The sequence below is a fragment of the Argopecten irradians genome, chromosome 15 (genome assembly GCF_041381155.1).
Source record: "Argopecten irradians isolate NY chromosome 15, Ai_NY, whole genome shotgun sequence".
Taxonomy (NCBI): Eukaryota; Metazoa; Mollusca; class Bivalvia; order Pectinida; family Pectinidae; genus Argopecten; species Argopecten irradians.
This window is the reverse complement of record NC_091148.1, coordinates 30,866,388-30,884,265: the sequence shown is the minus strand read 5'-3', so window position 1 is coordinate 30,884,265 and position 17,878 is coordinate 30,866,388. Positions and strand designations below refer to the sequence as shown.

Sequence of the window (17,878 nt, the reverse complement as noted above, 5' to 3'; positions counted from 1 at the left end):
ATATAAAGGTTTCTTAATAAACATTAATAACATCAGAAAATGCATACCGATGACATAAAATATGATTACGACACCAAACGTATGCAAGATTTCCTGCGTAATACATGAAAACAGTGGAGAGTCAATTCGCTGTTTTGCCGTCTGGCGCAGTGATAGTCAACTACCGCGCGGTATTTATAACGACGGCGGGAAACATAATACGACCCGCGTTATGAAAATAAACATTTTATTTATCGTGATCAAATCGTTCAGAAGGTGATGATAAATGTAGTATTTACGGTAAGTTAATAATTTTTAAGACTCTACAAAAATATCGATTTTACATTCCCATTTTAAAAATTAAAAGCCTTTTCGGAAAGGTAGTGGGCCTTTAAAGGATACCATAATTATTTTCATTTAAGTGGAACAGATAATAGAGAAGAAAGTGGTAGATAGATAAAGAAACAGGGATAGTGGACATAACATCAGTAGCACTTATTTAGAACCATTTGATACAAGTTTTTATATCAATAATTTAAAATATTTGCGCCATTTGACACTTTAAAAACTAACAACAGTCCAAAACTTTTCTAGAGGTATGAAAAGAATAGACCAATCAGAAATACGGATATACAAAAATGTAGTATACGAAAACAAGGAAAACTAGAAATTGTCACTGGACAATTAAACGGGCTTTTCACCAACAAGGCTTTTCTTTCAGGGTCATTTATATTAACAAACTTGGTGGCACTTTATCGCAACGTGTTACAGGTTCAATTTCAGGACTCGAAGGTGGCCACAAATTTGGAACCAAATTTGGTCACAAACATCCTTGGGGAAAGGGAAACAGAACTTGTATAAATTTTGGCCCCGACTCCCCCGGGGACAGGAGGGGCGGGGCCCAATAAGGGAAATAGAAGTAAATCCTATAAATCGCTGCTTGTCCTAGAGTTCTGCATGGATTATAACCAAATTTGGCCACAGACATCCTTGGGTTGAAGGGGAACAGAACTTGTATAAATTTTGGCTCTGAAACCCCGGGAGCAGGAGGATCGGGGCCCAATAGGGGAAATAGAGGTAAATCCTATAAATCGCTACCTGTCCTAGAGTTCTGCATGGATTGTGACCAAATTTGGCCACAAACATCCTAGGGGAAAGGGGAACAGAACTTGTAAAAAATTTAGCTCTGACCCCCCGGGGGCAGGAGAGGCGGGGCCCAATAGGGGAATTAGTGGTAAATCCTATGAATCGCTATTTGTCCTAGAGTTCTGCATGGATTGTAACCAAATTTGGCTACAGACATCCTTGGGGAAAGGGGAACAGAACTTGTATAAATTTTGGCTCCGACCCCCGGGCGTTGGACAGGCGGGGCTTGAATATGGGAAATTGAGGTTAATCCTATTAATCACTACTTGTTCTAGAGTACTGCATGGATTGTAACCAAATTTGGCCACAAATATCCTTAGGGGAAGGGCAACAGAGTTTGCAAAAATTTTGGCTGTTACCCCACGTGGGCAGGAGGGGCAGGGCCCAATAGGGGAATTAGAGGTAAATCCTATAATTCGCTACCTGTCCTAGAGTTCTTCATGGATTGTGACCAAATTTGGCCACAAACATCCTTGGTGGAAGGTGAACAGTACTTGTATTAATTTTAGCTCTGACTCCCTGGGGGCAGGAGGGCTGGGGCCCATTAGGGAAATTTGATGTTAATATTCAAATTCCTTCAGAAAAGAAACAATGAACCTGTATTCAGAACATTACTTTGCATTACAAACCAGGTAGGCGATACAGGCCCTCTGGGCCTCTTGTTTTGGTCCATATGACGTTGATTGAAGGTCAAGGTCAATCTTATGATCAAACTTGGTAGGCATTTATATAAGCATGCTGCAGACCTAATATTAGGTGTCTAGCTATTCTAGAACTTGAGAAGAAGAATTTTTAATTAATGATTTTTTCGAAAAAAAATGCACTTTTAAGCTGTGACCCTTATTCCAACCGGAAGTAGACGTTTTACAGAAGAGTGTTACATTAGTTATTTGCTCCATTTTCTATTTTACATAACATATCCAAAACAGAAAAAATGCGTCATGCCGTCAACGAGATATTGACATAAGTTTAAAACCGGAAGTGAGGTCATATAATGAAATGACTTGGAGTTGTTGTATGCCGGATGTATAGCTTGTCGTCCCATGGCTCGTGAGGTTCATGTCGATGTAGTTGTAGACTTAAAAGACTCCAATGTTGTGTCGACGTTTTATTTCATTCTGTGATGCATATTAGCATGGTTGTTACAAGCACACAGAGTAATGCTGTGGTTGGTCCCGAAATGGGACCAGACACAGGGTGTGTCCGCTATCAGTCCCTCTTCTACTCTGTTTATCTGAATATCACTCCCAGCCCCTTATATAGTCTGGTTATATATTACATACGTCCACTAAATGTCAAGTTTGCGGTGGCTTGATTCGCTTATTCATAGTCCTTTACGATGACCGCCTTATATTCCTACGGCCCAATAGTCCGAAGGCCCATTAGTCATAAGGCCTGTTAGTCCGAAGGCCCATTAGTCCTAAGGCCCGTTAGTCCGAAGGCCCTTAGTCCTAAGGCCCGTTAGTCCGAAGGCCCAACAGTCCGAAAACAGATAATATAAATGGAATTTATATGCGAACAGTACTAGAAATGAAACAAACATTTATTACGGTTTTCGATGCAAATTACATGTATGTGACTCTATAGGTTTGATATGAAAAATGATAATAAACAACGAAATGTTGCGAATTTAAAAAAGAGCATAATCTTGAAATACGTAAACGTATCTGATATTAAAAAGTATATGCATTTTATATGTACAATGCAATCGGTTTAACATCTCCCCCTAAAATATCATTATGCGGATCATTTCCGTCATTATGGGTAGAATAAATAACATGACAAAGGGGAAGGAAACGCAAAATTAAGTCGTTAAATACATGTACATATTGTACAATATAACGACGTTTACATGTATGATAATTACTTTTTTCGATTCGTAAGATTTGATTATATACATCATTAATTCACGGAGCAACGTTAATCCTAATGCAATTAAATTACAGTGTACATAAGGCTTACAATCGGACATCTTAAAGCTGGTATGTTCGTAAGATAATTCATAGAACGTATGCTTGTGAGATGTATAATAAAATATAACATATCAACTTTTTTATTATTATCTTTTAATAATTTGATGTAATTTTGACCTTGCAATGCTCCATGAGGAATGACAACTTGACTTCCATAGAAATTGTCAGATTAGCAGTGCAGAAAAAATGATTTCGTGAAAATACAACTATACGTTAATTCTAACAACTATATAACTTACAATATTTACTGATTTTCGGACTAACGGGCCTTTGGACTATTGGGCCTTCGGACTAACGGGCCTTTGGACTATTGGACCTTCGGACTAACGGGCCTTCGGACTATTAGGCCGTAGGGATATAAGGGTGTCACCTCATTTACGTATGCGTTACGCTTCAAATTTTATTTTTATACAAAAATTACTCGCGAGACACGAATAAAAACCTTTAAAATATCACAAATTACGTAAACTGAGGCATGCGAAATCTGACCTAAATCACCGTCGCCATTTTTGTTGAGCGTAACTACAGTTATCCACATCCGGTTAAGTACAGTGAATCGTAGCGGAATATATGAACCGTACTAAAACTCATGTTGTGCTTTTAACGACATCTTATGAATATATATTAAAAAAGAACTTCCGATATTGTACAGTTCGCCTTCACAGAACATTTACTACCATGAAGCTATCTTTTCTCCAACAACCAACATGTTCAGACATACTGTAGCTGAAATATGGCCTTTAACTTCAATAATACTTTCGGTTCGTTGTAGTGCAGCCATGTGTATAGTTTGCTATTCGTAGTTCTTTTATTTATTGTTGTCAGGTTAACTCTTTGGTGAGAATGTAAAGGTTATTTCATGACTTTCAATTAATAAGGGATTTAATACACCCGAGCGAAGCGAGTGGTAATTAGTCCCGAGTGACGATGAAATTATGGAACGCCATAGCTGTCTCGTATGGTTAAAATATACTATTTGAATTTGTGTTTTTGTTAAATTGTAAGGTTTTATCATTGTGTGATCTGATCTTATCTATATATGATATCATTTTATCAATATTTGATTTGACCAATATAATATTTGCTTCTACCATTATTTTATTTTCATTTGTCATGGTATTGGTTTTTTTATCATTTTATCAATCGATTTCATCATTATTTGATTTGGTGACATATTTATTTTATTTACATCTACCATTGTTTTATTTGGTGTTATCATTATATTATTTGCTTTCATCTTTATTAGTTTTATTTTATCGTTATTTTATTCTCTTTTATGTTTATGTTTCTACTTTAGGTTATTAACAAATGTCATTATCCTATTCCATAAATACTTAATATGGTTATACTTTTCCATTGTATGGTTATACTTTCCATTATTATCATATTATGGCCCTTTAAAGAGGGAACTGTTCTCCTATAGTGTTGTCTGGCGAGTTCCCCGAGTCGAATACGAGAATGTGATGGTTATACCTCGCCAGACAACACTATAAAAGAACTGTTTCCGAGGGAAAGGGCCTTAATATATTTAGTACAGTACGTCACATGACATTCATTATGACGTCATATATTTGGTCACGTGCTTATTCCCGAGAAAATATACTTATCTATTATGGCCTGGTTGAGAGGACACTATTGCCTCATAGTATTGTCGAGGGATGGAATAGTGCCCGAGCCAACCAGGCCATAATGGGTTTAGTACATCACCCTAACATGAGACTGTTTTTCATGTCATCGTAATAGAAGCACGTCAAGCGATACCTCGCAACGCTATCTTCATTTCCACACCACGTTGTTACATTAAAAGTACAACATATGCATTGTCTCAGAAATATGAGATTCTATAAAAACGGAATTCAGCTTCATGAAAATTAAAAGTAGATCAATATAGAACATTAGTGAACTGTCTTCTGTAGAAAAGCAACATTTGCTTCCATCCCCGCACACAACAGCCTGTCCGCCATCTTGTCGTCTTGGTCGAAGCGCAACGTTATAATGACGTCATGTAATGGTGAGGTCACAATACATTCACGTTCAATTTCGCGCCACTTCAATAGTGCCCGCTATTGCAAATAGTATCCATGTGTGTAGCCAATCAGAATCCAGTATTCTGTCATGTGATATACTAATTTGGTATAGTTCCCGTAGTCAGGTATAGCCTCCCGTAGTCAGGAAGGACAACAAGAACTGTCGCAAAATAGACCATGACTGTTATCCAATCGTATTCCTAGTAATTATCATGTGATGCACTAAATGGTTATATTTTTTCATTGTATGATTATACTTTTACATTGTGTGATCATACTTTTCTTTTATCTGGTTATACTTTTCCATTATATGGATTTGCATTTTCATTGTACATTATATGATTGTACTGTTTCATTATATGTATGAGTGATGTAATCGTCTCTGCGACTCCGATTCGGAACATTTTTCCATGGGTTATTTTTTGTCTTGTTCCGGTAAAATTAACAAACATGCAGTATCTACAATACAGCGATAGTTTCAACGCCTTGTATCATTTGGCGCAGACACATCACAGAAAATAACCTTGGTTTAAAGTTCCGAATCGGAGTCACAGAGTCGCTTACATCACTCATATATATAGTAAAACAATACAATCAGACATCGAAAATGCAATCAGACATCGAAAATGCACATCCATATAGCAATAAAATGTTGTTGTTTGTGAATAATATAGAGTAGAATCATACATTGGTAAAAGAGAATAAAATCACGTTAAAATCAAATCAGATAAAGATGATATCAAATAATATAACGATAAATGAAAATGATACAATAATAACACCAAATAAAAAAATGATAGAGGTAAATCAAACATGTGTCACCAAATCAAATAATGGCAACATCGATTGATATAATGATAAAAGAAAATAATCCCATGACAAATGAAAATAAAATAGTGATAGAATCCAATGAAATATTGGTCAAATCAAATCAAACATTGATAAAATAATACCATATATTGATAAAATAAAATCATAACAATGATAAAAGCATACAATATAATGAGAACACAAATTCATACAGTATATTTGAACCATATGAGACAGCTATGGCATTCCATTAGAAATCATGCAATAACTGACTTACCTCGTGCTTCTCAACCTCGAACAAAAAGACAGATTGATTAAACATTCTCGCCTTTCCATCCCTATACCCGTGACTCTCCCATTGTTCTGTGTTTGATTACCTATACCTATTATGTTTGTGAGTACTTTCCAGTATTAGGCGTTCTTTGCTCAATGCTAATACATCAGTTTGTCAATATTCATCATAAGGAACACAAGGAGATTAGCCATGTGTAGAGATAAAAACTTTGATTCTGCAAAATGCTGCATCAAAATGTTTTTAGGAGATATGTACAGCATGAAACAATTGGATTATTATGAAGCTCTGTTCAGCGATAGCAAGAAAAGTACTCACAAGCATAATAGGTACAGGTAAATCAAAACAGAAAACAATGGGAGAGTGGTGATATAGGCATGGAAAGGTGTGTATTTTTATCCATCAACCTGATTTTTTTGTTCGAGGCTAAGAAGCATGCAGTAAGTCAGTTATTGCATGATTTCTCGGGACTTGTTGACCCCTTACTACGCTCGGGTGTAATAAATCCCTTATTACTCGAAAGCCATGTAATAACATTTACTTACCCGTGTGTCGTAAACTGGTCTCACTAGGTATCACACTTATCCCTAGGACAATTGACACACTAATTAGTTCTCCTGTCAGACCACTGACCTGTGAGACGAGTTGTAAATGTCATTTGTTAATCTTTCGTGTCCATTTTATTAATTTACGTTTTATATACTTACCTACTAGGCAACGTATCAATATATGTGTTAGATATTTTTGCGTTACACACATATATAAATAGAGGATATTCCATGCTTCTTGACGAAAAATAGTTATATTTCATCGAGTGAGTTGGAAACCTGTAAAGCAATTCTACAGATTATGAAATTGACGTCTTCAAAGTGGGAAAATGGATAATATGAATGACGCATGGCATGAAAAGAGCGAAGCTGAAGAGAATTCCTTGACTGTGTGTTGTCGTTACTGTAGATCTACCAGAAAGAAAGAGAAATACATTTGTATGGATAACTACTAAATATGGTAATGTACATATCAAACTAAATATGGTAATGTACGTATCAAACTAAATATGGTAATGTACATATCAAACTAAATATGGTAATGTACATATCAAACTAAATATGGTAATGTACATATCAAACTAAATATGGTAATGTACATATCAAACTAAATATGGTAATGTACATATCAAAACTACATATATGGTAATGTACATATCAAACTAAATATGGTAATGTACATATCAAACTAAATATGGTAATGTACATATCAAACTAAATATGGTAATGTACATATCAAACTAAATATGGTAATGTACATATCAAACTAAATATGGTAATGTACATATCAAACTAAATATGGTAATGTACATATCAAACTAAATATGGTAATGTACATATCAAACTACATATGGTAATGTACATATCAAACTAAATATGGTAATGTACATATCAAACTAAAAATGGTAATGTACATATCATCAAACTAAATATGGTAATGTACATATCAAACTAAATATGGTAATGTACATATCAAACTAAAAATGGTAATGTACATATCAAACTAAAAATGGTAATGTACATATCAAACTAAATATGGTAATGTACATATCAAACTAAATATGGTAATGTACATATCAAAATTCGTCAATTAAGTTGCAATATAATATGACTGAAGGCAAGGCCTTAAAGGGCGCAGCCAGTTGTTTCAGTTATCATTAATTATGCAATGTTAAAAAGTACAGTTTATGGAAATAACGGAGTCGTATTTTCTGTTTATTTTTTATTCATATATCCACACTCTATCCTTGTCCCAAAACCCCTATTTGAGAAGGAACCCCCCATTAGCGAAGGAAGAAATTTTTATTTCCGTAACAGATATTCCTTTTTTGGTCGGCTGATTATATTGGAAGGTGGTCTTAATCACACCAACGCTTACAAATAAAGCTTCTGCCTGATGAAGATTACGTTTGTCAGATCATAAGAACGTTTGAACCGCTCGAATAATGAGCTTACTTCAAAGCATCATATCCATGGTGATTGCCCATGATTTCCTTCCCCATAGGTATAAAAAATGGCGGCCGCAAACTGAAGCTGTCAGTGTGTAGAATTGGATTTTGAAGATTGGGTTTTTTTCATATATTTTCATGTACGTGTTACCTTGGAAGCGCGTCGCGCTTCATGCCCTCGAAGGGCTGCACCCTTATTATTAGTATAACATATATTACAGTGTAGTATGGATGAAAAATGCAAAATGTCAAAATGTTTATATAGTATTAAAATGCCCTTACTTTTTGTAAGAAATCGGGTAGTTTCATCAATGTCCTTTTTTAGTTTTGAAGTAATGTCATCATGTATCTATATATGGAAAGCTTTTACACAAACAAATGCAGCGGGGAAGAAGTTACATGTATATATGAAGTAGATAAGAGAAGTAGATAAGAGTTTGTTTCAAAATTCACATCGCATCATTAGGTCTAAATGTATCTAAAAAGCGTGGTGCAGCAATAAGGTCTGAATACGTTTTTCACAATGGTGTCATGTGTCCCAGACCGCAAAAGTTTAAAGGAAAAAATGCGCTCTATGTTAGCAATTAATGTCACTATAAAGTAAATACAGTAACAAGAAATACACCATAACATATATTAGATGTTCGTATACATCATTGCATAGCTGGATTGTACAGTAAAGCTTAAATTTGAAATAGAATGATAAAAGTCAATAATAGTTATTTTGATATGATGGATAAGGGTTAATCTTTTACGTGGGGAAGGGTGAATTCTATTTTTGTTTAGGAGGCTGTCAGAGTTTAGAATTCCCTGTAATACCTGTATTGCTGGTTCTGTACGTCACTTCGCCACCCCCACAGTGTCTTGTTTTTTTTCAGTTAAGTTGCATATGCCTGCAGATATTATGGTGTGTGTGTGTTCATTCTGATGTGTTGATATCGTTGTGGGCTCGTCTTTAAATAATGCTTCCAGAGTTGCCCCGTATAATGTACTGGGTGTCCCAGTGGGATTATTTTTTAGCTGGAAGGCTTGAAGACTTCGACCCCGTGAGTCTGTGACAACGATGATATGTACCATTATACAATATTGAATTGTAAAAAAATCGCATATGTTTATAGCTATTTAATATACCTCTACATTATTTACGCTATATAAAAGCTACTTTTTTCCAAAAAGCTACTTTTTTCCAAAACCCTCGCTCAGCTGTGTGTTAGTCTTTCGAACTAACACACCCCTGGAATTTAGGACACACCCGGACTCGGCTATTTCCGTTTAACCAATCAGATTCGAGTTGGGCGGGACTTGTTTCCGATCCCGATTCAATCGTCATTCCCTGGCACTTGTGAATAGTTGTAGCCCATCCCAGTCTAAGAGTAATCTGTTTACTTTTACAAGAGAAACATCCACAGTTCAGTTAGCGAGTGACAGGTACTATGGGAATAACTTTTTTTATTTTGGTATAAGAATGGGGGACCAGTGTATGTTGGAAATTCTACCATAACAACGCCAGGAAGAGAGTCGGGTGGTCGTCGTCCATCCAGGTAAATAATGTCAGGTACCTTGCCCTTAGGCCATTGAACAAGCCAAAGGAATTGATACTTCTGTTGTTTTTTCAGCCCTCCCTTTTCTTCCATAACATTTTACACTGGAGACTGGATCAGGTCGTAGAACACTTGAGATGGTATTTCCAGTGTTGCCACTCACCAAGATCTAATTGATCTTTTGAAGGAAGGACCTTGGTATTTGCTAAAAAAAATACACTTTGAATGCCATCTATCTCCCCATCTACAGGTAAAGAACAGATCTTTTCATTGGATAAGATGATATTACAATATGACGATTTTTTTCCCAACCGTACTAATGCGCTTTCTACTAATGCTCTTTCTACGTACCCTGAAGTCTTTTGGGTTTATATTTCCCCCTTGTTTTCGTACCCTTATTACTTTAATTTCCTCTGGCAATCTTGGAAATATATGTGCAGGTTCATTAACATTCTGAGGAAACGTTACACAAATGCCATTTGATGCTATTCCTCCATGCTTAAACATGAGTACATTTATGCGAGGAGATAACCTACATATAAGCTGTTGTTCTATCAGTGTCATGCCTTTTAATTCTTCTGGTTGTTTCCCAGGATTCATGTTATTTTCAGAGAAAAACATTTTGATAGTGGGGCGATCACATGAACAGCGTTTGCAAACACCATCCTCTCTGTACATATGCAACAGTAATTTATCCTCTCATTACATTTGCAACAGTAATTTATTCGATAAGACATTTGTTTCATTTCGAAAGCTCGGATGGAATCCATGAATTTATTTAAATTGATATAACTTGTAAATGGTGGAGTGTGAGGCATATTATCTGGGTTATTTTGGTTTCAGTCTTTGATAATTTGTATTTCATTCTACGACGTCTATTATTTGTTTGCTGTACACTTTCATTAACAGTTTGCAAACAAAATTTCTTTCATACCCCGATGAAATTAAAAAATAGTGACTTCAATACTTATAATTAATTTCCCCAGGCTACTTTATAAAATAAATACATTTATACGTACGATTCAATTGATTTTTTTCCAAGGGATTATTTTTTTCCAAATCAATACGCAACGTCAATGTTTCTATTGTGACGTCATAATAATGTCTGGAATTCCGCGCCATTCTCGGATTTTTTTTTCATCGTGGAATGAAAAAAATGAATGGACCAATCAGAAAGCCTGTAACAAAGAGAAAATTAATTATACTTTCATTAACAGTTTTAGTTTCATAGGGAACTCCTAATTTTCTGCATTGAGCTTGAAGATCTTGTTCTACTGCATCTATGGCATTTTCATAACTAACTTGTAAATATTGTTTTGCAGAAGTAATTGATGTTTCTGTGTTTTTTCTGGTGTCTGAGAAAGTATTTTCATCCCGAGTTTCTGTTGTTGTAAGTGTTTTCATGGGTAATTGTTTGTTTTGTATTTTAAAAAGGATGGAGCCGAGGCTCATTCATTTTAAGGAATGGACACTTACAAGGATATTCACCCGCTTAAAATACACCCCAATTGTGCCCCATTTTTACCTGTATATGATTGTCAGACCTGATCGGGCTAAGGAATGGAGAGTTTTTGTTATGCATATTAGGTCATGTCATGCACATGCAAAATGTGCTATAAATAGCACAGGAGACATACTGAAGGCTCTATATCTGTATGATAGTCCACTCCAGACCTATCATTTGAGAACATGTCTTCATCAAGTGAGGATGAAAGTATTTTTCTTACTCAGAGTAATTACTCTGCGAAACAACAGTCAGACTATGATACCGATAATGTGGTAGAAGACATTTTATCACTGGAAAACAAGGAAAATATTGTTAAAAAACAGCCAGTTATGTTAGAAATGATGAGTTTTCTGACATCAGCGAAGAAGAATTGTCTATGACATGTCAAAATATAGAAAAGGAGTTAAGTGGATGCAAAAAACAAAGCAGATTTAAGATTCCAAAATCTGACATGGAAATGAGCAGTCTAAAATGTAAAAGGTAAGTAAATTAATTACTTTTATTGGTAATAAATTCAGTATGATGTTGTATACCTTATCTAACTAAAAATACAAAAAGTGGTTTCTGAATAAAACCTTGTCAGGGATCAATCTAGCTTTGATTTACTACTGTTTATGGGTAGTTTCCGCTCAAGGAATGAATTCCCCTCTTGCCTAAAATTCCCCTGAAGATTTAAAAATTCCCCTTTGTGAAGCTAAAACATGACCGTTTTTGTAACACAATTTCCCTTGTGACTTATTTTTCATTATTTTTTTAGACTTTTGTTTGCAAATTTCTTCATATTAAAATATCATACAGCTACTGCATATTTTGTGATAAACTCAAACTTTTAATTATGTTGAGATTAAAATCTTGCTTTACTAAATCTAACAAAAAATCAGTTGTTTTACAGCACTATTTTGTCAAATGAAAATAATTTTGGACCAAAATAAGAAAAAAGTAAAATTCCCAAATATTTCTTCAAATTTCCCCTATTTTGAAAAAGGATAGCTTTCTCCAAAACCTAGATTGATCCTTGCCTGTGTAGTGGGGTATATCCTTACACATTGTATATGGCGGGCAAGTGTGCTTAATAGGTTAATAATGGTGATTTTTTTTGTCTGGATTTCTATAATAACATTATTCATCATAAAGGTATAAATTTAATTTCATAGCAATGAATGGAATCTAATAAGATTATTTTTATATATTTCAGATTTGCAGCCAACACTATGAACAAAATCCAATGGGCTGTTAAAACTTTAAAGAATGGCAAACTGACAGGAGTGAAATGAAATGGCCAAGACTATGAACATCAGTCCAATCCTAGTGGAGCTAGAAAATATGACAAGAGATGAGCTAAACTATTCAATTTCGCGCTTTATTTGTGAAGCAAAGAAAGTCGATGGATCCGACTACCCAGCTGATACTATTTACACAATCGTAATTTGTCTACAGCTGCACTTGGATACTTTGGATAAAAGTTATAAATTTCTAAGCGACACTTCGTTTAGTCAAATAAAAAACACTCTGGATAATGTCATGAAAGAAAAGGCACAGCAACATTTTGGAGGACCAAACAATCAAGCACTGCCTATTTCTGACGTTGAAGAGGATATCATGTGGTCTAAGGGTGTGCTTGGCTCGGATACTCCAGAAAAGTTAGTCAGAACTTTAGTGTATTTATTGGGATTGAACTTTGCTCTGCGTGGTGGACAGGAACACCGGAATCTGCGTAGAGGGAATACCTCCCAGTTTAGCGTCTGCAGCAACGCGCCTCTATCACACCGGGGTTGATGAACAATTAATTTTGGAGGTAACAGGACACAGATCAAATGCCATTAGGAGCTATAAGAGGACAACTGCCGCACAAAAACGCTCAGTGAGCACCATTATTCAAGGACAATCAGAAACTGCCAACAAAGTTTCAAAAATTGAAGACTCTAGCACAAATGACACTAAAGGTAAACGTATTGAGGTGACAGTGAATGTCAATGTTAAAGTTACTAAATCATTAGATTTACATAGATTTCTTAGGGTTTTTTACTTCCTACAAACGTGTTTATACATGGAATTGGAAATTTTTCAAAATTACAACATTTAATTTGAACTATTGGCAATGTTTATCAACGTTAAAATATCGCTAAACACAACAAGAAATTGTATCTGTCGGCATTGACTGTTTACAACGGAAAGAACCGAGTGCATCTTTGAGTTCGAAATCGAGGTCGCTGAAAATCTCATCCGGCTAATGGATATAGATGTAATAACACCACTAAGAGGCAACTTATATTGTATCGGTCACATTGGCCTGATTAAGCGTAATAGCCGATACATTTACAGCGTATCGCAGTGGCGTAGGAAGATGGAGGGGGGGGCAAATGTCATCAATATTTGGACCCCCCTCGCCCCGCACCAACAGGAGGAGATTAAGTCTTTAATTCAACACACAACCATATATACTATATAAACTTTTTTCATATATCGTTAAGTAGAATCCTAGTACACATTTTTGGACAGTGGTGTCGATAAAAGGAAACTAATGAATACGCAAATTGCCATGCGAGCGCCAAAGGTGCGATATTTTGGTGTTTGGGGGCCGAGAATCTCCTACGAGAAAAAAAATACTACGATTTCGAATGGCTAAGATGAGTTTGACGATGCATTTTGATGAATTTGCGAGCGCCGAAGACGCGAGAATTTGGTGTTTGAGGGGTCCGGGGGTCTCAGCAGCGAAAACTATTACTATTTAGAATTTTACAATGAATTTTAATGAATGTGGGAGCGCCTGCAGGCGCGAGATTTGGGTGTTTGAGGGGGTTCGAGAGTCTCCCCCGGGTAAAAATATTACGATTTAGAATGGCTGTGATGAGTTTTACGATGCATTTTAATGATTTTAAAGCGTCCTTAACATGATTTCTTTTATTTAAAGTTACCTGCATTTAGAAATGATAATTGTGAATGCCGTCATATCATTATGCAACTCTGCTCGATCTGAACATACCGGCTTCACACCATCGGCACATTGTTGTTTAACACAAAATAATAATGAATTAATTGTCTTGCTAAGTCATATAAACAAATGAATCTTTTAAGAGACATTTTTTAAAATAGTACGTAGAATTCCTTGATCGACATTTTTAATCTAGTTCACGAAAATGTGCAGGAGGACCCTTTTTCTTTCAAAGTCAGTCGACGAAAATGGGGGGAGGGGGCGCAAAAAGACATGTTTGCCCTCGTCCTGAGAAACGGGAAAGCAAATGCTCCCCCCTGGCCCCCTCCAACTCCGACCCCCGCATCCTACGCCCCTATATCTACATTGCCAAGTAAAACAGCATACATTTCTATGAAGCTTTAGAGTATTTGATGGAAATATGACAAGAAGTGAGGTATTTTCACTCGTTAATTATTTATATATTATACATGAATACAGGTGTACATGTACATTATTAAGCAAACATATACATAGGTCTACAATGTATATGTAAGGTATATTTTTGCTTTGAAAACGTAAAAGTACACATAAAATTTAGATATATAGTAAGGCTGATTTTTAAGTAAATCAGATGGAACAGTTATATAACTAGTGCCATGTAGGGGAATGTCCTTTAGACGGATAGACACTATAACTAAGGATATTTAGGAAATTTCCATTAGACGGATATATATTATATCTAGGGCTATATAAGGAATGTCCATTAGACGGATAAAGACTATAACTAGATATATATAGGGAATGTCCATTAGACGGATAGACATTATAACTAAGGATATACAATGTATAGGGAATGTCAAATATTGATATAATGATAAAAGAAATACACGTACTTACTTAGTCCGCTAAACATGCCTATATTATTAGTTTTTCCCCCATTTTTTCCCTTATTATAAAGTCTATATATTAGGCCATTTTTTTAAAAGCCTAATAATATTGGCAGGTTTAGCGGAATAGTACCTAATATCATGACAAATGTAAATAAAATAATGGTAGAAGCAAGCATAAAATCATATGATATAATGAAAAATCTTCTTTATGGCTGCAAAAACATGTATAGTATAGGATTATTTACACTTAGAATCTCTTCACAAAACTTCTGCATACGTTTCAACGTTTATTAAATAAACACAATAATCAGGAACCTGTAGTCGATAAATTTGTGTTTTCAGTCGATAGCAGATATGTCCATTAGACAGATGAGATTTTTTTCGATCGAATGTTTTTAATGTTCACGCGTCGCGCATGCACATACCGGTTGTTTACACTCGCCGAAAGATAATAATATGAAATAGTGACTAGGTCGTTTCTATTTATTTTCAGTTTTTCTCCATTCTAAACAAAATTGTTATACAAACTTTTAAACTTTGTTATTAAACACAAAGTACACAGCTTTTACAATTAGTTTTTAGTTCTATAAATCTTTTTATCTTTTATTACATGATTTTTTTAACGATTTAGTCCCTTTAAATAAAACAGAAAATTGTGAATGTTGATGTAAAAGAGCAACACTGGAAATACAATAAACAAAATGTGTTGAGATATTTTTGTTTTCTTGTATCTTTGTTCATTACAACGCTCCATTCCTGAAAAAGAATGGAGAGTTAAGACAAAGGATTATCTCATAGGTGTATTTTAAGGGTAAATATTCATACATGATACTGGAGCAGTTGAGTTGCCTATAGTTGGTTTAATATATTGGTGTCATGCCACACAGATGGACAAGTAGGTTTATTATCTTTCTGATATACACAGTAGCTGTGGTCTACAGTAACACCAACACCTGAGACCTGCTGAGGAACTTTAAAGCTTGAAATGGTTTTTTCTAATATCAACCGTACTTATAACGTTTTATTGCTAGGATGGAAACCAACAAAGTCAGAGACATAGATAATGCATGCGAATTTGATAGAGCTAAACAGTGAAAGAAGCAGTTGTCATCACCATGAACATTATGAATAGTAATGAAGTAAATGACGGGATATAGACAAAATGCCATTAAACAAATCCTTTCTTCAGTTAAAAATATTCTCTACAGTGTAACACTTTTTTCACCTTATATTGTAATTAATCCGTGTGAGTCTTGGATGGTTAGCCTACTGTACAGTGGTAGTACAACAGATTTGGGCTTTGGATCGTATATTTTTTTCTTTTTTTTTCTTTCTTATCGGTATAAATTCTAAATTAGATGCAGGACAACCCGTGAAATATGACCCCAAGATGTACATAACCTTTTTTCGTAAACAATCGGATTATTTCCGTGAGTTCTATATCAATATAGGCTACACATTTTCTGGACAACAAATAACGTATTTATCTCTAAAATTATTTCATGTTTTCTAAGAAGATCCTGAGTTAATAAAACTTGTTGATGAATTAAATTAAAGAAATAAATATATTACCGATCGTGCATTTTCTAGACTGCATACACTAAGCCCCGCCCACTCTGCACCGTTTGACGTGATAGTGACGTAATGTTTTCCTTCTGGCAGTCAAACATGTCAAAATAGTAAATATAACTTTTTGACGTGTTATTGTGTGTTTAGCTGATGCAGCATATTTTTTGTTTTGGTAAGGAAAACAATTGGTATTTTTACAACAACCTACAAGTATGTTTTCTTGTTGAATATATCCAGTTGCTGTGGAGAGCAGCGCCGGAGCAACGAATAAACCGGAACAAATTAATCCGGAAGTACGAATGAAACTTAACCATCCATGCATGCAGGTAATCGACCCCATTCCATGTTATCAGAACAGAGCTTCGATTTTCGACGTGCTTCGCTCTTATTATTAAATGCTTGTTATGTACGTTTACGCAAAAATGTAATATACTTGGTTACATGCATCTATAGCTAGCATGAAATTAATAATAGAAAATCTGATAATGACACCTTTCACATATAACAGCAATGGCTGACGCAATCCGTTGATTAAATATATGTGTGCTCCAAACAAGACTTATATAGCGGGTATGTTCGTCAGTGCAAGGAGAATGCGATCCATACAATGTCGTACTCTCAGGTATATATGATTATTTCCATAGCAACGGCTCGGGTGACATACGATAGAGAAATATCACACCAGTTAAAATTACGGATATCCCTTTCCGGGTTAAGTTTACAGATTACATCCGTTTCATCGAGGCGAGGGCCTAATAGTATGATACATTGCGGCCCGTTAGTGTCATTTAGTAACATCGATCGCAATCTCGTCCTGTCAACTGAAGGTCAACACTGCGAGATCGCGACGACTCGACAGCGACGACATAAGACAACTAGACGGCGATAGAGCGATATTATTTCCGTCTAGTTTTCGAGCGTTGCCGTCTAGTGTCGACCAAACCTGACAGGGAGAGCTTGCGATATTAAATATGTGACACTAACAGGCCACCATAATGATAGCTATACATATCTGGCGAATGTAGTATAACGATGCCTTGAAATGGAAATTTGATTTAAAGATTTAAGTTCAAGTAAGCTACAATGTAAATATAACTTGATAATTTGATTGACCAATGTGAATATATCTTCAGGCAGTTGATTTAGGAACATCGTCTAAGTCCATATAGGAAGTCAGTTCATAACTAGGAAGTTGTTATTCAATCTTTGCCGACATAATTTTAAGGAAATCGTG

The 17,878-nt window shown here is 35.3% G+C and overlaps 1 pseudogene; it reads left to right on the top strand.

Moving 5' to 3' along the window:
- The first annotated feature begins 12,193 nt into the window (after positions 1-12,193).
- On the top strand, positions 12,194-15,243 carry LOC138309761 (zinc finger MYM-type protein 3-like; annotated as a pseudogene).
- The last annotated feature ends 2,635 nt before the right edge of the window (positions 15,244-17,878 follow it).